This window comes from Herpailurus yagouaroundi, unplaced genomic scaffold (assembly GCF_014898765.1).
Source record: "Herpailurus yagouaroundi ecotype Mexico unplaced genomic scaffold, PumYag 308, whole genome shotgun sequence".
NCBI classification, from domain to species: Eukaryota; Metazoa; Chordata; class Mammalia; order Carnivora; family Felidae; genus Herpailurus; species Herpailurus yagouaroundi.
Genome location: NW_024412525.1, coordinates 3527124 through 3548578, shown reverse-complemented (window position 1 = coordinate 3548578; position 21455 = coordinate 3527124). Strand labels below are relative to the sequence as shown.

The following is a 21455-nucleotide window of genomic DNA, read 5'->3' as shown; positions in this document are numbered from 1 at the left end:
GGATCAAGGTCGGGCACCAAACCGTTCTAACCAATGGATTCTTCTGCATCGCACAACTGCTAAATAAATAAATAGATAAATAAATGCCAGTTCCACTTAAGACTTCCTTTAATGAAGTAGCAAAGATTATAAATTTTTATTAAATCTTCACTCTTGAGTGCATGTCTTTTTAATGTTCTTTGTGAAGAAATGAGACGGGTGCAGAAAGCCCCTCTCGTTGTAGAGCTTGTGATATTTCACCTCCTTTGTAGATGAAAACAGTGAGTCTCAGAAAGGTGAAGTGAATGTCCCCAAGGTCACACTGCTAGTGGGCAGCAGAGTCCACATCCAGACTCTGTCCCCAGTGCCACAGTCCCCCAGGCTGCACAACTGTGGACGGGGGTGGGGGGCGGTCAGGCTGGACTGTGATAGATGCCTGCACAGGCAGCTATTCACAGTCCTGTATGTAGAACTGGTCGTGCTGGTAGCGTCTGGGCACTCGTTCTGTCCACACAGCTCTGGGGGTGCAGAGGAAACCCGGATCTCAGTCCCTCCCAGAAGTAAAATCTCACAAATGAGGACTGGCAGTGCTTCCCTATCTTGTGTAGGGGACTTAAAGCCCCTATTGGACAGGCCCTCCAAGGACCACCTGGTGGGAAGGAAAATCAGTCCTTAACAGGAACCCCTAAGAGTGAGGAAGTTCTTTGTGTCTAGCCATATTCTTCCTGCTGTTCTGAGTACCCGTTTCCTCTTATAATTCATCCTTCGCTGCCTCCTGCCAGGTGAGTCTGGGGCTCCATGTATACAGTCCGGCAGCCACAGAGAAGCTGCGAGCTGGGAGCAGAGTTACGGGCTCTGTCTTCCTGGACAACTGTCTGTTGTAATTAAGAGTTAGCACCCTGATCTTAGAGGCCAGGAGGTAACTGCTTCTCCCTCAGAAGAACAGGCAGCCTTCATTGTCTCTTCCGTGGCTTTTGTGGCTTGGGCACTGAGAGAATGTGGTTGGTTCATCCTGGGAGGACAAGTGGAGGGCAGGGCAGGGAGACTCTGGAGGACAGTGGAATAGCTACCTTCAGACGAGGTCAGGTGTCTGCACATGTACATCTGGCCCAACAGGGAACACTCGTCTCTCAGCTCTTCAGCAGCCACATGGCTGGGTAATTGATTATCCTGGCACATAGCTCCTTTCCCGGCTCAGCCATCCTGTGCTGCCCATCATAGACCAGGAATGGGGAAAGACTGAGACATAGTAAAAGATGGAAGCCTCCCTGATGAGAGGGTCACCTGAGCAGTTTGTCCTTTCCTGGACATTGAGACCCTGGACACTGTCCTGTGGGGTCATTGAGCTAAAGCAGGATTGGGTCCCTGATTCTCCACTCTCACAGTCCCACGAATGTATTTTTCTCCCTCTGGCTCTTCCTCTCTACCCAGGAGATGTTTTGGAAACCGACCCTGGGCTTGGCGGCCAGTGGGCAGGGACAACTCGACAGTAAATTTGGAAGTTCACAGACACAGGATAGGGCAGCCTCCATAGGGCAAGTTGGCACCCCCAGGACTCTCAGTTTGGGACACAGAGCTCTGGCCTTTAGCAAGCTAGGCAGATTCCCAAAACAGCCCCTCCCAGGGTCCATCCCATCACCCTACTTTCAGAGAGCATTTCTTGCTTGTCTCTTGTCTGGGGATTGTGACACCCCAGAGCACTTGGCTCAGAGGAGGGAAGATTCACAACTTCACATAAACACACAGATGCAAACCTACCACACATACACACAGCTCTTGGCAGGTTGCCTGTGGGCAGTGGGGCCTCCCTCTCACATTCCTTGGAAATTGAGAATGAAATTGGATCTGAGACCAATCTTCAGGTTGGAGAAGACTTCTCCAGCTGTCATGTGGTTTCTCTTTCCCACCACATGCCACTTCCCTTCTTGGCTCAGAAGTGCTCTGGGCAGGGTCCTAGGCTGGGGTCTGGCTTGGGGGCATGGCCGCTGTGTGGTCTCCTTGCAGACTTTGGACCCATGGTTTCTCCTATAACTATTGCTGCCTTTCCAGGCCCTGTGACAGCTGCCATCTGTGATTAGGAGCTAATGCAGGTGAAGCCTGCTTGGCTGTGACTGTTAGCTTAGACCTTTCTGGAGGCAGCATTGATGGGGGACTGTGGTGCTCAGAAGCAGGAGACTTGGTGGAAGGTGAATGAGACAGTGTGTCTGGGGCCAGGGATTGGAGCACCTGTCACCGCCCTAGTGACAGAAGTGATGTGGGGGAGGTAGGGGCAGGGAGAGAGATAGATAAGAGAGCATATAGACTCATTAAATACTTTCACTAATGACTTTAGGTGAAGGGCTCACCTAAAGCAAAGGGCTGCTTCAAGTGTACGTACCCCATAGTGATAAGACTCTTTTCTATGCCCCAATTCTCTAGAGAAGGAAAAGTTGTGACATTGCCTCCCTCAGTGTTAGAGCCAGGGCAAGAAGCTGGGACCCCTAGCATTGCAGGGGTTACATAGGTCACTCCTCCACAGGCTCCCATTCATTCATTTATTCATTCATTCATTTGTGCAACAGCCATTCATGTGCAAGGCTGCAGTGGTGATAAAGACAGGGCAGACACAGTCCCTGCCCTCATGACCTTTATAGTCTGAGGGAAGAAAGACACTGAAGACAAGAAACACACAATTGATTATTGAATTACAATTATGATAATTGATGTGAGGTAAAAAAGAACTCAACGCTCCTAGAGTTTATAATGGGGGCATCTAGCAGGGTGGGAATAGTGGGTATGTGGCCACCATGATTCATGAACTGTGGAGGAGCCATAGGCACTCCTGGGCCTTCTCTTGGGACTTCAGCTCACTCCCTGGCATTGCCAGGGAGCTGGGAGGCAGGCTCTGCGTTGTGGAGGGCAAAAGAGAGTCTAACTCTGCCTCTAATTCCCCTGGTGACCCTGAGTTTGTCATTTTTCTCTCTTTGTATTTGTTCATTCCTCTGTAAAGTGAAGATATTTGACTAGAAATCCCTGCACTCCCTTCTTAGGGTCCCAGAAAAGCATTAGAGGTTTTCAAAGGCCAAACTATAGTTCTTCCTCTGCAGACTGAGAAAGGAATTCAGGAACAGGGATGAGACAGCTCCTTGGCCACTGATTCCAGCGATCAGCAGAGAGACAGAGAACAAGCCCAGAGCCAGGGGACCATGGTTCTTTGACATCACAAATGGAGGAGTGAGCATGACAGGTGTGTCCCCAGAGTGGTTGGAATCAGGGATGGAGATATAAGAGGAGAAGGTCTCTGTCATTTCACCAAGGTTAGGACTAGAGCAAGGGTTGGAAACTGAAGCAAGCAGGGTTTAGTAAGTTCGACATTAGGCAGCACTTTCTTGCTGGTTGCACTGAGACGTGGTAGGCAATCAAGGGGATGAAGAGAGAGTGTCAGAGAGATGTTCCGGAAAAGCAGAGAAAAAGCTTTTCTGAGGGAGTGTTTGTGTGGAGGTGGAGGCAGGAGTAGATAGATGACCTTACGAGGTCTCTCCCTCAGACGAGTCCATGGATCTTTTCTTCCGTTGCCACTGATGTCAGCACTGTCTGGATGTCTGTGAGAGGAAGATGTCAGGTCTTCTTGGAAATGAGTTTTTGAGCATAAACTATCCCCAGTTCACATCTCTCAATGACACATGTGGCTAACTGCAATTGTCACACTCAATCAAATCGAGCCCAATTACACCTTTGCTCTCTTGTCCTGCTGTAATATAAATATGGCTTCTGAGAAGTGTATTAGTTGCTGGCAATATGAGGCTGGGTTTGGGGGCTAAGGAAAGCTAGGTGCTTCATGTTTCAGACCCAGAAACAAGGACTGGAGATGAGCTCCTTGAGGGCATGGGATTGGCCTTCTCAGAGGACCCTGAGGTAGTCCTGTCTCTAAAAACAGGAGATGGATCAGATGTCATCTCCAGGATTCTTTGTGTCCTTGGGCTTTTTTGTTGTTATTACCCATGGTCACAGGCTCCCCATGTGTATGTAGGTAGGGGGAGTATTGCAGTCATCCATGTGTCTGCCTGCAGATTACAAAAGGTCCAAAGAAACCCTGCCCCCCACTCCCAGTGAGGAAGATGCTTTGCATCTTTAATGATTCATGATGTCAGAAAGGCAATCTAGAACATGAAGGATTTCAGGTAGATACAAAGAGGAATTTCTGAACAGTAAATGTGGTTAGACACTGTGAGAGAAGAGCAAACAGATGGTGAGATCTCCAAAGAGAAGACAGTCTCTGTGGTGCCTGTGGCTCAGTTGGTTAAGCATCTGACTCTTGATTTTGGCTCACGTCCTGATCTCGGTTCATGGGGCTGAGCCCCATGTCGGGTTCTATGTTGACAGTGTGCAGCTTGCTTGGGATTCTCTCTCTCTGTCCCTCCCCCACTCTCTAAGTAAATAAATAAATAACCATTAAAAAAAAAGAAAGTCTAGGACAGGGTAGATATTTATAAAGGATAGATTGACCACCAAGATTCTCTCTATCCCAGGGTTTATGAGTGTGGATATAGACATGCTGGAAAGAGTTGACTGTTGTTATAGTTGACTTGTATTCAATGAGTGCATCACAGCATGGGAGGAAAAGAGGAAGAAGAGGAGTAGGGTGGGGAGGAGGAAGAGGAACAGAGTAATGCTGGACATAATAGGGCTTGGGAGAGTGAAAGTCTCTTCTTTATCAGTGTTAGTATGATGTCTCTGAGGTGAGGGATGGTGTGTGTGTGTGTGTGTCTGTGTGTGTGTGTGTGTGTGTGAACTCAGCATCAGGAGACTTCCCTTATGAGAGTCAAACCTGTAGCAGAGTATACAGATGTCTGCTACCATGTGGGCTGTCCATGGAATTTGCATGTCATTCTTTTGCAGGGGCCATGCTAATCTTCTCTGTATCATTCCCATTTTAGTATATGTGCTGCCAAAGTGAGCACATGGGCTGTCCATTTAAATTCAGGGTGCTGTGCATCCCTTGCTAAAACAGCTTCTTTGTTTTGTTTTAAGTAGGCTCTGTGTCCAATGCTGGGCTTCAACTCATGACTCCTGAGATCAAGAGTTTCATGCTCTACTGACTGAACCAGCCAGGTGCCCCTAAAACAGCTCCTTGTATGTGATCCATTCACACATGCTGAACATTTGCTTTGCCACCAAGCCACTATCACTCAGCCTCAATACTGAAGAGAGTAAAGATCTAGGGATCTTGTGAAGAACATGGCTTCCAGATTTTTTCAGTATGGACTCCAGTTTGGGGCTCAGGCTAGACTCAACTCCTTTTTAACACAATCCTGACAGTGCTTTTTTAATTACACACACACACACACACACACACACACACACACACACACACACATATCTCTCCCTCCCCCACTTGACTCCAAGAACCACAGAAGGATCACAGTCATAATTCTGGACTTTGGAGGTATGACCTTGAAAAATAGTCTCCAAATTTCTCTTGGCCTTCCCTTTGGTGACTTCCTTCTTAGAAAGTTTCCCCATGGAAACTTTGAAGCTGACCAGTATAGTCATGTTTTTTTTTTTTTTTTTTTTTTTTTCTCACTTTTAGCTTCTCTGAAAGGACCTGTATCTCAGTGTCTTAAAATCAGGGGGCCATACCCTGTTCAAGGGTAGGGATAGTACACTGCCCCCTTTCCCACGCTCATATGCCTATTTATGCCCTTAGAATTAGTCTCTGACTCCTTCATGTAAATGGTCTCCTGGATTATATTATCAACTTCCTCCCAAATCCCCCATAACACCTTTACAATGCTAGAGGCATGTCAACAATGCTCTTGGCTGCTTGAGAGGGGAGTTTCAGCACCACGGACAGAGCACTGCACTTGTGCGCGCTCTCTCTCCAGACTGGATTGTCACAGGCTAAGTCCTGACTTTCCAATTTTGGAGATAGAGGCTGGGATGAGAAGATAATTGGTGTTGTGAAGAATTGTTATCACTTTTTATTGACTGCAAGACCCTGGCCAAGCCACCTCTTCTTCCTGAATCCCACTTTTTACTCTATAAAATGAGAGGAATGAATTCCAAATATGCTATGAGCCTGACTGTCTATAATCATCTTTCACAAGAGGTCTTTAAAAGTAGCTTTGACACACATGACCTAGGTTAGGGGAGGTCCAGTTTAGCTTGTAGGTTATAGGAATACATGACCTCGGGTCTTGGAATCCACTGAGTCTCCCAAACTCAGTGACTGGAATCTCCCTCCAGCTTGCTGAAATGTTTAGCACAGGGGCATCTTCCCTGTAATATTTGTTATTCCAGATACCTCATTGCCCACTCCACTCATAGGCAAAATCTTTCCTGGGTTGGTGGGAAGGGAGGGCTTTTGTGGCATGGTGCAGTCTGTTCAGTCTGTTACATGAAACTTAACTGAAGATAGATAGAGTACTGCCATGAAGCTGGAGCTGATTAGGCATCCCTGGAGGGGAGGGGCTATGTAGGAATGAGAGTGAAGAATCTAGTCTTCTCTGCACTGGCAGGTCAGCAGGGTGTTAGAACTGAGCCCTTCCCTCACTTGTGGGAGCTGCAGTGGGAGTTCTTCTTACAACAGGAGGAATGGCTGCATAGATTGGCATGGGGCCCAGTGTGGGGGTAGGGTGGGCAGAGACTGGAGGCTCTTCAGAGCCCTGAGGGCTGGGGGAGTCTGCCTGTGATGGTGGGAGAGAAGATAGAGTGCCAGACCATGGCTGTGTCCTTATGTGCCTGTAGTAGGGCTATACCACCTTTTCAGCCTCTTGGTTCATCTGAATGGGGTCAGTCCTTTTCTTGCAGGCCCCAGAAAATCCTGCAGACAAAAGAAGCTCTTCTTTTCTATTCTCCAGTTCCTTTGTTTCTCATCTTCCCCACTTATATATTGACCACTATACACTTGACCACCATATATTTCACTAAACTGATAATCCGAACACTCCTTGTTTCCCTGTCCAGGGCACTTAGCATCAGGGAGAATGTGTAACGATCATCCTTTTGGTGATGAGAGAAGCAGCTCAGGCTCTACTTACTGGGTGGAATCACTTGAAACTCTCCATAACTTACCTTACACAAAAGGGAAATTCCAGACAATATTCAGGTTACCTCCTATCTCTTCTTTGGGTTCTTCTCCCTTTAGAGATGTCAAGTGCCTACCGGCTGTTCTATGCTACCCAGTCCTTGCCACTCTTCCAGGCCTGCTAATCTCATGTCCCTTCCCCTAGCCCTGAAAACAGTGCGGTATGTCTTATTCTGCAGCCCCAGGCACAGATTCAAACTGCTCCTCTGCTGAACATGGCACTCCTCCCAACAAAAAGGCATCTGCATGTTGAATAGGCAGTGATGCCTACCCAGAAAAGGCTGGATAAATAACGATAGGATTCCAGGCATGGTGAAGGCTGTTTGAGGAACATATTTAAGGCACTGCTTTCCTGTGTCATTTTTGACACTGGGTGGTTCACTGCCTGCCTTACCAGTGGACAAAACCAGTTCTTGGGAGTGGAGTTGGAGTCAGAGATAGAACAAGTCTCTTGCTTGGCAGAGAAGACTGGTGTTTGCATGTGTGGGTACAATATTCTTGTTGGGGGAGGGAGAATTGGGGGCTAACACTCCGCTAACACCAAGAGTACCCATTGCTCAGGTCCAAGTCCTGAAAACCATTGCCCAAACAGGGAGGTGGTTTGGGGGTGCAAGTCCAGCCTGGAGGAGCAAACTGGGTCCCATAGTCTTAACTGCAGTAAGCCCAAGGCTTTGGTCTTAAAGAGAATTGATTCTACTTCTCATCTCCTACCAGACCCAGAGAGCACAAGATACATGGAGACTAATTTTGACCCACTGTTAGGAAGACAGTTCTTTTTAAAAAAAAAATATTTATTTTATTTTTTGAGAGAAACTATGAGTGGGGGGGGGGGAGAGAGAGAGAGAGAGAGAGAGAGAGAGAGAGAGAGAGAATCTTAAGCAGACTCCACGCTAAGTGTGGAGCCTGACGTGGGGCTCAGTCCCATGACACTGGGATCATGATCTGAGCTGAAATCAAGAGTCAGATGCTCAGCAAAATGAACTATCCAGACACCCCAACACCCTTCAAATAGAGCAAGAATTGGTCTGTTTTGGGTGTAAACCTAGTGTCTCCATCGGTGCCTGGCACGTGGAAGATACTCAGTAAATATTTATGGAATGAATGTTGAAGGATTAGAACTGTCCAAACACTCAGTGGCTTTTCTCAGGAGACACAAGCACCTTGTCCTTAGGTACATTTCAGCAGAGGCCAGGGGCCATTTACCTGTTATGTTGCTGGAGGGGCTCCTGTCACACTGATGGCTTGGTCTTGAGGGTCTTTTCTCTTCAACTCTGAGAGTCCATGATTCTGTGATTTCTTTTGAAGGAAGGAGACCTTCAGAATGGGGCCAGAGCTGGCCTGGCAGTAGGAGTCTTTATAAGGGACACATACCCGGTACCTTTGGTCCAGCCACCTCTGTGGCATCAACCTGCTGCCAAATATGCTTGTTGAACTTGATAAAGAGAGTGTGTCTATTTCTTATTTCTTGGAAATCCTTACTGTGAGGCTCATGCATTGCAGTCTCAGCTTGGCCTGTGACTTGCTGGCCATCTGTTCAGTGGGGTGATATCCATCTGACTACCCGTGCATACTTTTCAGAGGTGGGTCCTCAGTAGGACCCTAGGTGGGCGGGGGGATGGGAGAGATTTCTGGTTGCCTTCGATGGGGAGTGGAGGTAGAGTGGGTGTGGGTCCCAGCTCCAGCTGCTCCCATGCTGTGTCCCTGGCACTGGCCCTGATGAGGATGAATAATTGATGGTGACTAATGGATCATTGCTCCTGTATGAAATATTCAGCAGGGACCATGGCAGGTTTGTGTAATCAGATGTTTCATGCTGCCCTCCTGGTAGGTGTGGGGCTCCTGGGTTTCCCTGACTCTCAGAATCATGGGTGTGGGGGCACTTCCTCAAAGAGGAGTGAGTTTTGTTCAGAGGGTCCTGTGGGGCAACCTTCTCAGGGTGTACTTTACAAGGGAGGGGGCAGAGGCCCATAGTCCTTTATTCTGGACTTGCCTGCTTTATGGGGTGGCTACACTGTCCAACATTCAGAATGTTGGTGAATGACAGAGAGGATGGTTAGGGGTAAACAAAGGTGCAACATGCAGCCCCTGGGATATCTGAGAGGGCATGGTGGGATGCTGATGGTGGATGGAGGATGGGGGGAGGGGGAAGCCGTCCCCTCCCACAATGCTCCCTGCCTCTTGGGTACTGAAAACAACCCTGTAGAATGGCCCTATTATGCAGATGAGTGAGAATGCTCCAAGGGGTTAAATGATTTGCCTAAGATTGTACAGCTCTGGGGTTGTGGAGCTGGACCCCTCCCACAATGCCTCTCCTTAGAGGTGTGTCTTCAGGGACAAGTCTCTTGGCCCTTTCTCCCCGTCCCAAAGCCACCTTGTTCCCTCCTCCCCTTCCCCACTGACCATGTGGGGAATGATGTCATGGGGATCCCGGGATAGAATTACAGCCACAAGCAGCTGTGCCAAGAAGGCTGGCTGGTCCCCAATGGGGGATGGGATGATGGGAGTGGCTGTGTGTGTGTGCGTGTGTGTGTGTGTGTGTGTGTGTGTTGGGGAAGTGCCCCTTCTGATCAGCTCAGTAGGGAGGAGAGTAAGCCCCTTGAGTATACCAGGAATTCAGGGAGGAGAACGGCCAGATTTGCAATGGGGGCCTGGCCCCATGGTGTGGCTGAAGGGAGTGCCTTCCCATGCTGAGCCTCAGCCACCCTATCAGTGGGTGGTGGCCTTCCTGGAGCTGCTCCCAGGAGCAGTGAACCTTCTGTGAAGCTCCAGACCCCAAACAGAACCTCCAAATTCTGGCTCCCATTTGATCTTCCTCCTTTCCCATGTCTCCCATCCCCACCAGAAGCTGGACGAGGGGCCACCTGAGGACACGGCTGTAAGATGAACAGCCTAACTCAGCCCGTGCTCCTGAGTTCTGAAAGACCCCGAGGACAGAGATGGGGCCAGTGCCTCTGGCCACCCGTTTTCAAGTCTCACAGGCTCCTCCCCCATCAGGAAGTTCTTCCGGCTTCTAGTCCCATGCCCTCCTGCCGCAACCAAGTGGATCCTCTTGTTCTTTGGGTCTGCAGTTCTCTCCCTCCAAGGTCTCATGTAACATCACAGGCGTGGGAGATGGATGAGTAATGCTTGCTTAACAGAGGGGAAAACGCAATTCAGGATTTTGGGGTTAGAGCCAAATCCCTCTGTAGCTATCTCTCATTTCCAACCTGACACATTTCTCCGCTCGATACCTGGGCGCTGTCCAGGAGGCCAAATCAGAACATCTAGCAGGACTATTCCCTGCCTCATGTGGACCCTTGACTGTGTCCTCCCATGGGCACAGCTCAGAGCGTTATAATGACAGGATCATCCTTGCTAAGGAATGAGGGAAAACCTCAGTGGGCTTTTACCACATCCCTTCATTTCACCCTTCTAACACTAGGGGTGGAGGACAAGGAGTGAGGTCACTATGGCAGATTGCATTTGCCCATTTTACGGTTGGGGAAAGTGAGACTCAGCTTGCCAGAGTTCACACTGCGGTGGGAGTATGAAAGCGTGTTTGGTGTTCCGCTCTGAAATCCAGCCCCTGGGTACAGGGAACGCCAGTGACCAGGAAGCCAGGCTCTTGCCTGCGAGAAAGTTATCTCTGTTTTCTTGGCCTCTGCTGCAGGAGGGGCCTTGGCTGACCAGATGGGCTGCAGCATGGAGCAGGCCCACGCTGCCATCTGGGGCACTGTCCCTATTCCATTAATATGCCCTCAGAACTGTGATGGCTGGAAAGACTATTCTTGCTTCTTTTAGCTTCAGTTCAGTGTTAGGTGCAAAGGACTTGGCAAATAGGAAGGCGCAGGGGAGGAGAAGGAGAGCTTTCACCCTCAGGTTCCTAGAGGGAAATATTAATGGTGCAGAAGAGGATGTATTCTTTTAAAAAAGAAACAAACAAGGCTGTTTCTCATAGAAAACAGCCCCCCTCCTTGTCAGAGCCACATGTGCCTTTGGAGTTACCATCACAGGGTTCCCTCTCCAGTGCCCGGTCGAGAGGAGACCCCCCACTCACAGAGTTCCCTTCTCTACTGAGTTTTCAAGCTCAGCTGAAGGTCTACAACACGCCCAGCCCAGGGCTAGTCTTGGCAGAGCCAAGGGTTCCTCTCTGCCTGTGGGCGACGTGGTAGAGATTCAGACTAAACTCCCATGGGGGTGAAGGAAGTGACAGGAGACAGCAACAGAAACCTGTCACACAGATGGGGGCACCCAGCGTCCGGTGGCTGGAAGCTACGCAATACAGCCTTTTGGAGTTTAAGGCAAGGGAACCAAAGGCTGCACTGTTGGGGGCCTGAGGACCTCCCAGAGGAGGACACTTCCATTGGAAACACACCTCACTGGAGTCTTCGAGAGTTCTCACTCATTCATTTGGCAAGCATTTTCCTGAGTACCCACCAAGGGCCAGGCACTCTGCTGCGTGCTGGAGATACAAAGATGCTTAGTGATGACACAGCCCCTGCCCTCCATGGGCTTACAGTCCAAGCACACAAACAAGTAATCTCAGTATAGGAAGGCAAGTGCTAAGATAAAATTATAGGGTACAGTGGCATAAGAGAGGAAGCTGTCAGTTCTGCTGAAGGGACTCAGGGAGGACTTCATAAAGGAGAAGGCTGAGCTGGTGCTAGAAGAAACATCGGGCATTTTCCAGATGGACAAAGGGAAGATCGTCATTTCAAGCAGAGGGAATCACAAGAACGGAGACTTGGAGGTGGGAAGTATCCTGGAGGGACTTGAAGGGCTGGGGAGGAGGGCAAAAATACTGGGAGGCGGGCAGGGAGAAATGAGGCTGGAGGGGAACAGGAAGCAGCCACCCTCAGAAAGGCTGTGAATGCTCAGTGGGAAGGATGCAGGTGAGAGAGAAGATGTGCACTCCAGGATCTCACTCTGGCAGGGCACAAGGGATGGCTTGGAGAGCATGACAAGAGACAGGAAGTTTGGGCCCCCTGGGGTGGCTCAGTCGGCTAAGTGTCGGACTCTTGATTTCAGCTCAGGTTATGATCTCTTGGTTCTTGGGCTTAAGTCCCAAGTCTGCACTGACACTGCGGAGCCTGCTTGGGATTCTCTCCCTGTGCCTCAACGCTGCTTGCGCACTCTCTCAAATTAAATGAAGAAACTTAGAGAGATAGGAAGCTAGGGTTGGGGACTTGTTAGGAATGGTGGCCTTACAGGGTGGTGGACGAAGGGACTGGTTGGAGCAGGAGCCATCTCTGCCTGCCCACGCCCAGCAGAGCGTAGGGAATGGGTGTCAGGGTAACTTGTCCTTGGCTCCTTTGGGAACCTCGAAGTGTGAGGCCCCTGCCCCAGACCATGCCTTTGCTTTCTCAGGCAAGCAGAGTCAGAGGCATCAGGACTCCACCTTCAAGGAAGAAAGAAGTTGCGGCCTGTTTTCCTTGCGACCCTATCTGTCTGTCTAAAGTAGGGGTGACAAAGAGAAGACAGGTTAAAGCAGGAAGGCAACAGGGAACAGCTGTGGACCACAGCACTAATGAAGGCCAGGGTCAGGACCCCTGGGCCGATCCCCTCTCTGGTGGATGTGCCTGGCCCTGCCCCAGGGGGCCTCTGGCACTTACCCCCAGGAGGGCGAGACCTCGTGCACCTGTGTGCCCCATGCGCGGACCCCACAGGACTGTTTCCCAGTGATCTCATTCCCTCGCCTCACTTGAAGGGAACATGCCTGCTAGCAGTGTGAGCCTGTTTCCCTAGCTAATGGAGCTGGGGAAATGTGCATTCATTTTTCCCCTGAGCTGTGACAGGCAATAGGAAATTTGCCCTGAAATATGCATCAGTGTGGATTGAAATAAAACACTCAGTGTATTTTGCAACAGAGCATTAACAAGGAATAATGTGGGGATCTCACCCGGATACCAGCTTCGAAGGGTACATTTCCCCCAGACTTTCCTCTCTGTCCCTCCTGAGCATCCCTTTGTGTGTGGGGGGTGGGTTGACAGGGAGAGATATATGGGAAAGGAGCCGTGGAGGGTCAAGGACTGCAAAGTGCCAGCGGTATCGGGAGACCTGAAACCTTGTATTTCTAGAATGATGGTGAGTTTAGAAATACAGAAGAAAGAATGAGTATGTTTCAAGCTCTGGATACCTGGGCCTGAATAATTAAATTGATTCTCTGCATTGCTGGTGGAATTCATGTTGGTGTGAGCAATGCGGTGTTAGGATGGGGACCTGGAATGGAGGGTGGGCACTGGTGCAGACCGGGTTTTTCTCCGCACACCCTACTTCTATTTCTCATAACCTGTAAACAGACTGTACCCAGCCAGCCAGGTGAATGGGAAATGGCTCTATTTTAGTTTATTTTACTCCTTAGGAGGTAAAAGTACTGTTTGTTCAGGCAGTTACTTCCTCAGCAGGTGAGTTTGCCAGGAGAGAGCTGGATTCCCAGAGCTTGATTCTGCCAAGGGCTCGGTCTCCCTCCCAAGGTGGGGCGCCCCCAGGATGCTGCTCCCTTCCCAGCCTCTGTGGCCTTCTCTTCACGCTGCTGCCCTCATCCTTTCCAGGCTGGTGTCCTGACAGGGCTGGGCTCCTGGTCACTCTCCAACCCCCACCCCCAGCCCACTGCTACATTAATGTTCCTAACATACCTTTTGAGTATATCCCTGCCAGCCCCACTCCCACTCAAATGCTGTTTCCCGGAGGGTGTCGAGGTGCCAGAGGGAGGGCTTGGGTGTCAATGCCAGGAGCAGGTGAGCTGGTTAGAGGTGGGGCAGCCGGGATGGAGAGCTTTGTCAGGACATCATAGCTCGGGGACAGAGGATCGGCTCTGCAACATGTCAAGAAATATGTTAAGTTCAGGAGGGGCCAGAGGAAGGTTTCACTACCAACCGAGACCCATTACATCAGGGGGCAAGGGGTAAGTAGGAGTGGGGACACTCAGGGGCAAATTCCTGTGGACAGGGTTCTGCATATGCTCTCTTTTTTTTTTTTTTTTTCAACGTTTATTTATTTTTGGGACAGAGAGAGACAGAGCATGAACTGGGGAGGGGCAGAGAGAGAGGGAGACACAGAATCGGAAACAGGCTCCAGGCTCCGAGCCGTCAGCCCAGAGCCTGACGCGGGGCTCGAACTCACGGACCGCGAGATCGTGACCTGGCTGAAGTCGGACGCTTAACCGACTGCGCCACCCAGGCGCCCCTACATATGCTCTCTTTTTAAAAACCATTGACTGAAATATAAACAGAGAAAAGTGCACAAATCGTAAGTGTATAGTTGGATGAAATTCACAAAGTGAACACACTTGTGTTACCTGCGGCCGGATGAAGAGAGAGACAGAACATCGCCAGAACCCCTGAGGGAGAAGGAGAAACGCCTCATTTCCCCAGCCGTGGCTTCGAGAACTATAGATTAGTCTTCAAACTAGAATAATACTTTTCAGAATGCACTCGCTTGTGACTGTCTTCTTCCACTTAACGTTGCTTGTGACATTAGCCGGGTCGTTATCTGTACCTGAAGATTGTTTCCTCTCATTGCCGTGTCACACTCCATTATGACAACGTACCTCCATTTATTTGTCCATTCTATCATTAATGACATTTTGATAGTCTTTAGTCTGGGGCTGCAATGAATAGGCTGCTGTGAACTTACTTCTGTATGCCTCCTGATAAACACATTCTCTTGCTGAGTCATCGGGCCCGTGTGTGTGTTTGTTTTGTCATCGAAGGCTATGCATTTTCCAAAATGCTCTTGCCAATTTGCACTCCCACCAGCGGTGACGGCGGATCGCTGTTCCTCCGTGTTGCCAACACTTAGTACTTTCTGTCTTTTTATTTTAGCCAGTCTGGTGGGCGTTTATGGTGTCTCCTTTTGATTCCAATGTACATGTCCCTGATGCCTGAAAAAGATGAGCTTCTTTCCGTGTACTTGTTGGCCACTTGGATATCCTTTTTTAAAGTTACTACTTAAGTTTTCACTCATTTTCCTCCCGGGTTGTCTGCCTTTTTTTGTTGATTTTTGGGCATCGTGTCCACCTCTGAAGGCCCAGGCCCTGGTCCTTCACTTGTGCTTTTCTTCTGTAAGCAGAAGAGCTGGGGTGGTTTGGGAAACCAGGGTCTGGCTGGTTAATTGCATATTCCCTGTTTTCCCTCGTCATTTACCTGTGGGATTAAGTTTGTTGTTCGGCTAGTGTCCATGCTTAGCCCCACATCAGCTCTCTGGCTTTATCTCTCACTCCTCCTACCCTCAGAAACCCTGGTGGGGTCAGACTGGACCACACCCCAGCCCCAGATCTCTGCTTCCCACCTCTGTGCCAGCGCTCAGGCACGATCTTCACCTGGAATGCTTTCTAGGAGCCTTTGGGGTATTCAAATCCATGTGCTTCCCCAACCCCATTCAAGGTTCAAATGCGATCCCCCCTCTTCTCTGATGCCTTTTCCAGCAGCAAGCAGCTCACCTCAGTCCCTTCCTCCTTGACGCTTGGCTTTTCATGTCTGTTTGCCTCCTTTGGCAATTAATTATATTCTGTCTTGTGATACCTCTTCTTTTTTTTTTTTTTTTTAATTTTTTTTTTTCAACGTTTATTTATTTTTGGGACAGAGAGAGACAGAGCATGAACAGGGGAGGGGCAGAGAGAGAGGGAGACACAGAATCGGAAACAGGCTCCAGGCTCTGAGCCATCAGCCCAGAGCCCGACGCAGGGCTCGAACTCACGGACCGAGAGATCGTGACCTGGCTGAAGTCGGACGCTTAACCGACTGCGCCACCCAGGCGCCCCACCTCTTCTTTTTTTTTAAATTTAATTTTTAATTTTTAAAAATTTAGATCCAAATTAGCATATAGTGCAACAATGATTTCAGGAGTTGATTCCTTAGGGCCCCTTACCCATTTAGCCCATCCCCCCTCCCACAACCCCTCCAGTGACCCTCAGTTTGTTCTCCATATTTATAAGTCTCTTCTGTTTTGTCCCCCTCCCTGTTTTTAGATTATTTTTGTTTCCCTTCCTTTATGTTCATCTGTTTGGTATCTTAAAGTTCTCATATGAGTGAAGTCATATGATATTGGTCTTTCTCTGACTAATTTCGCTTAGCATAATACCCCTAGTTCCAGCCACGTAGCTGCACATGGCAAGATTTCATTCTTTTTGATTGCCAAGTAATACTCCATTGTATATATATATACCACATCTTCTTTATCCATTCATTCATCGATGGACATTTGGGCTCTTTCCATACTTTGGCTATTGTGGATAGTGCTACTATAAACATGGGGGTACATGTGTCCCTTCGAAACAGCACACCTGTGTCTCGTGGATAAATGCCTAGTAGTGCAGTTGCTGGGTCATAGGGCCGTTCTATTTTTAGTTTTTTGAGGACCCTCCATACTGTTTTCCAGAGTGGCTGCACCAGCTTGCATTGCCACCAACAATGCAAAAGAGATCCTCTTTCTTTGCATCCTCGCCAACATCAGTTGTTGCCTGACTTGTTCATGTTGGCCATTCTGACAGGTGTCAGGTGGTATCTCATTGTGGTTTTGATTTGTATTTCCCTGATGATGAGTGATGTTGAGATACCTCTTCTTATCTTGCGTTATTTTGTGGTTTAGCTTTTTGTGTGTTTAGGCCCAATCTCCCTGAGGTGGTGGTGGCTCTGTGTTTCCCTCAGTGCCTGGCACACTGTGGGTGCTTATTTGAGCCAGGAAAGGGGAGGGGGCAGTCAGAAGTCAGGTCACAGGGTGACCTGGTCATGCTCCCTTTACCTTCTCTGCCTGCCCACATGTCCCATCGCTCAGTCAACCAACACGCCTTTTCTATGCCTCTGCTAGGTGCCGGCCCTGTGCTGGAGGCTGGATAGAGACGTAGCAGTGAGTAATATCTACCATGCTCACTGGGGAGACAAGACAGGGGCCCCAGAGCTGCGGAGGGGTGTTAGAGACATGTGGGTGGGGTGATTCTGGGTGGAGTGGTCTGAAGAGACCAGATTGAGAGGCCTGAGGTCACTGCCAGGCTGCCCCACATCCTCATTAGGGGGGACTATGATCAGAAGGCTCCACAGTTGACTGGTTGATGGGGGAGCTGATGAGGTCCCCGTCCCAGATCTGATCCCCACCAAGGCTCACAGCTGCTCCCAAGAAAGCAGCGTCACTCCCCTGTGCTTCATGCACCCCACTTCCCTCCTCACACGGGAGGCTGTGCTAGGAGATGGGACTTCTTCATTTCCTGCCAGTTCAGGGTGCTTATTAGTGCTGCAGCTGGGGTCGGGGGGAGAAGGCGGGAAGAGGGATAGCTCATTGTCACACATTCCCCACTGCTGGGAGCGGTCATCAAAGCAGCTATAAGAGGCCCTGCCATCCCCTCCCTTTACCCCCAAGACAGCCTCAAAGACCACAGAATGGCTCTGCCGCCCCTGCTACCCCGATTCAGGAGGGCGGCCCGTTCTGCTCCCATCTGAGCCCCCGGAAGGGCAGTGGAGGGGGAGCATCCGAGGCCGTTGCCCTTGTGGCTGAAGATCCTACTCTGGTCTGAAGGCTTTTCTCAGCCCTGGAGACTGCCGGGCTTTCAGTGGGACCTCTTAGAGATTTCACTTAACATTTCCCGAGTGCTCCTGTCTGCCGGCCGCGCCTGGAGAAGTTAAGGACCCTGCTCTGGGGATTTCTCCTGTTAAATAAGACGAGACACCAGTGGGGGAGGCGGAGGATTGTCTGCAGCGGCCAGCTCACACTTTTCATCTCCTGTTCCGGGGACTCTTCCTCTAATTCGCTCTCACCCTGTGGGGCCCCTGGGCCTGGGAGGATCCTGCTGGGGACCGCCTTGGATTTAGACCAATGGGTAGAGTTAGCCCAATGAGCTTCAAGAAAGCTCCAAGGGGAGTGGGCAGCGAGGGAAGGTGGGCTCCCGGTTCTTGGTGGCCATGGCCTGGGAGTGTGTGTGTGTGTGTGTGTGACTGGAGCTGGGTGTGGCCAGGAGTCAGGCTGGGACGTGGCGGTGTCACAGGACCTAACACCTCGCCGAGGCACCGACTAGGCTGTATTGGCTCTGCTGGTGGCACCCGACTTTGAGTGACATTATGGCCACCTTGGAAGCATAACGGTGGGCTCCAGGCACCGGAGCGGGAAACGGAACAGCTGTTTTGCCAAGAGCTGTTCTCTTTCTCCTCAGGTCACCGAGAGCATAGCCCAGTGCCATTTGCAATGGGGGCGGCGCTCGTCACTTCCGTGGAGCCCACGGACATCCACGTGCTCACTGAGGAGAATGGATTGTGCCCCCTCTCTGTCTACATGGCCCCTTGGTGATTTGTTTCAGGAATTTGCTTGTTGGACAACACTAAGTGTGTGAGCTAGCTAGGGCTTCAGTTCCCTGGGAATGTTTTTAGATGGAGAGAAGCAGGGAGGTGGGGGGTGAGGAAGAAGCTGAGAATGTGTAGGAATAACGCAAATCCTGTGGTTAAGTAGGATTGGGGGTTACTTTCCCTTTCTCCTCTTGGGCACCTCCCTCCCCACCTTCTTGTTCCATCACTTATAACAGTGACACATTTCATCACCAACTGCTTCTATATAATGAAAGAATCATTCACAAAGATTCCATAGGTAGGACAGGGAAGGTCCTGTTGCTATATATATATACCCCCTAGAGGCAGGAGCTTGTATGTTCCGGTTTCCTATTTCAGCAACAATTACATAAATGGCCCACATTAATTAGAATCCTCTGAATTTTCATGTCTGATTCTTGGAAGCTCCAGAGTTAGCCAAAACGTATAGAGCCCCAACTAAGTAGAGGCACTTAGTGCTGTGTTCCGGGACACAGAGATGATCGCCATGGTTCCAGCTCTCAGAGCACCTGTATCCCCGGGAACCTGATACACAAGACATTACTTCAGTTCAGCAAGATGATGTCTGGAAGGATAGAAATACTCAGCATGCTAAGGAGGATCTGCAGGTGGAGGTGACATCCTGTAAATGTTTCGAAGAAGTGGAGGTCGCTTGTTGAATAGAGTGTCCTAGGTGGAGGGAATGACACAGATACAAGTAGAAAGGGGTGATTAGTGCTGAGGGCTTTCTGGGGTATGGGCTCAAGTGGGGACCTGGTTGGGGATGAGGCCAGATCATGAAGGGCCCTGAATGCCAGGCTGGGGAGTTTGGATTTTGTCCCTTGATGGATAATAAGCAGGGGTGTGATAAGACCAGACGTGCATTTGAGAAACTTCATTCTGGCGGAGATGTGATTCCTGATTTTCAGGGGAGCAAGGCAGAAGACAGGGAAAGCAGCTAGGAGATAATTGTGGAATCTAGGTGAGAAACGATGAGGGCCTGGGCCTCTGGGAGATGGAGTCTGCATTTGAGAGCTAATTAGGAAGAATCATGCACCAGACCTGATAACCAATTATAAGCGGGAGGCAGAGGGGAAGGAGGCTGGGGTGATCCCCAAGCCTCTGAACCAGGTGATGAGTGAATGACGATGGTGCTGTGTGTTGAGAAGGGAAAGGGGAGAGGAAGGATGGGTTTAATTTGAGGGATGAGAATGAATTTAGTTTGGGACGGAGTGAGTTTGGAGTGCCTCTGGGACATTGTGGAAATCACCAATAAACAGCTGCAAGTGTGAGTCTAGTGCTCAGGAGAGGAGGGGGCCTGAGGAGGAGATGTCAGGGGAGGTGCAGGAGTGGGGCAGGGAGGGAAGGCAGAGAAGGGGGTAGGGATGTCCTCCCCAGTGGGACAGGCATGGCCAGGGAGGCGGGGAGCTGTTGAAGCAGAAGAGGAGACGAGTGTTGCACCAGAGCCAGGGGAGAGGGGGTGAAGGGGGTGCGGGTGTTGTCAGATGCCAGTGAGGTGAAGCAAGTGCCCTGAGAACTGGCACTTCAGGGGCCCCTTCCAGAGCCGGATTGTGTCAGATTATAGAGCCAGTGGGTCAGCGGTGGGGAAGAAGGGGAGTGTGAGCACCAGGACGGGTGACAGTTTGTGTTAGGAAGAAGAGGTTTATGCAGATAGCTGGGGAGGTTGTGCATGTGTTGAAATTTATAAAGGGAATAAACTTGAGCTTATCTGTAGATGGAAGAGGCAAGGCAAGTAGAAGATAGACGAGCCACTGGGGAGAGGTGAGGAGCAGGGCCCTGGGTGGGGTTGGGTGTGTGTGTGTGGGGAGAAGGGCACAGGGAGACTGTGCTCCCCTGGGAGACTGGGGCAGGGCAGGGAGGCAGCCCTGGAGCTGGAGACTGAATTAGAATCCCAGAGGGAAAGGATAACAATGAGAGCCATGGGGACAGTGGAGGGGAGGCAGGGAATCCAGGGAGCCTCAGCATGAAAACAAAAAGAGTGGAAGAGGTTGGAGGTTCGTTGAGAGACACAGTCTCAGTCTCCAAATCGCAGACTCTATACCTGGGTTCACACAGATCGTAGACTGGATTCTTAAAAGGTTGCCACATTTTTTTTTTTTTAAATTGGCTTTGGAAAACTAAAATAGCAGAAAAATATGACAAACATCCATTTTCCCAGAACAGCTTTTAATGTTTGTCAGTCTTTTTTCCATGTGTTTAGAAACAATACAAATAATGTATGCACACACCATCTTTTATGAAATATGTGCATGGGTGGAAAACAGATGAAGCTAGAATCCCCTCCAGAGCATCACCGCCAATCTCGCTCCCAGGCTCCCAGTCCACTTCTTCGAAGGCACCCATGAGGATTTTGCTGTGCACGCTTTATAAGCCGTATAGTGTTGGGTTTTGGGTGTTGTATCAGTTATCCGATACCACAGCCTACCTGGTGATACTTGATAAAATGACTGAGAACAGACAACAAGCCCAAATTAGTGGCTTAAAACAACCATCATCTACTTTGCTCAGACATCTGAAATCTGAGTGGGGCTCAGCAAGGATGGCTTATCCCTTCTCCACATGGTGTCGGCCTCCACTGAGGCCATTTCAAGATGGCCCATTTACGGGGGTACCTGGCTGGCTCGGTCCATACAGCATCCAAGATGGCCCATTCACATGACCAACAAGCTGGTGCTAGCTGTAGCTGGGAGCTCAGTCGAGGCCGTGGGTTGGGGGCCTGTGTTCCTGTCTATATGAGCCCCTCCATGGCTTGCTTGAGCTTCCTCACAGCCTGGTGGCTGGGTTCCAAAAATAAGGGTCCTAAGAGAACAAGGTAGAAATGCATTACATTTTTATTGCCTAGCCTTAGTCACCTAGCATCACTTCTACCATAATTTATTGGCCAAAGCAATCACAGAATCCACCCAATTTCAAAAGGAGGAGACACAGACTGACAGACATCAACTGTCTGTCAATGTCAAAGTCACGTTGTAAGAAGAATGTGTTGGATGGGAGATAACAATGTGCCACAAGTGTGTGTAATACTTTTACCTAAACAGAATTTTATAGTCTATATTCTTCTTTCACTTGCTTTTCTCGCTCAACATCATGTTGTGAAATTTAGAACCGAACTTACTTTTTTT

At 49.7% G+C, this 21455-nt stretch overlaps 1 protein-coding gene and 1 non-coding gene across 3 annotated transcripts in view; one reads left to right on the top strand and one right to left on the bottom strand.

Moving 5' to 3' along the window:
• SYT2 (synaptotagmin 2) overlaps positions 1-21455 on the top strand; it is a 108284-nt gene that overhangs the window by 8048 nt on the left and 78781 nt on the right. The gene's annotated exons all lie outside the window — the stretch shown is intronic.
• On the bottom strand, positions 4813-4919 carry LOC121021731 (U6 spliceosomal RNA). The gene has a single exon (XR_005786671.1). It is a non-coding gene; the product is annotated as a U6 spliceosomal RNA (small nuclear RNA).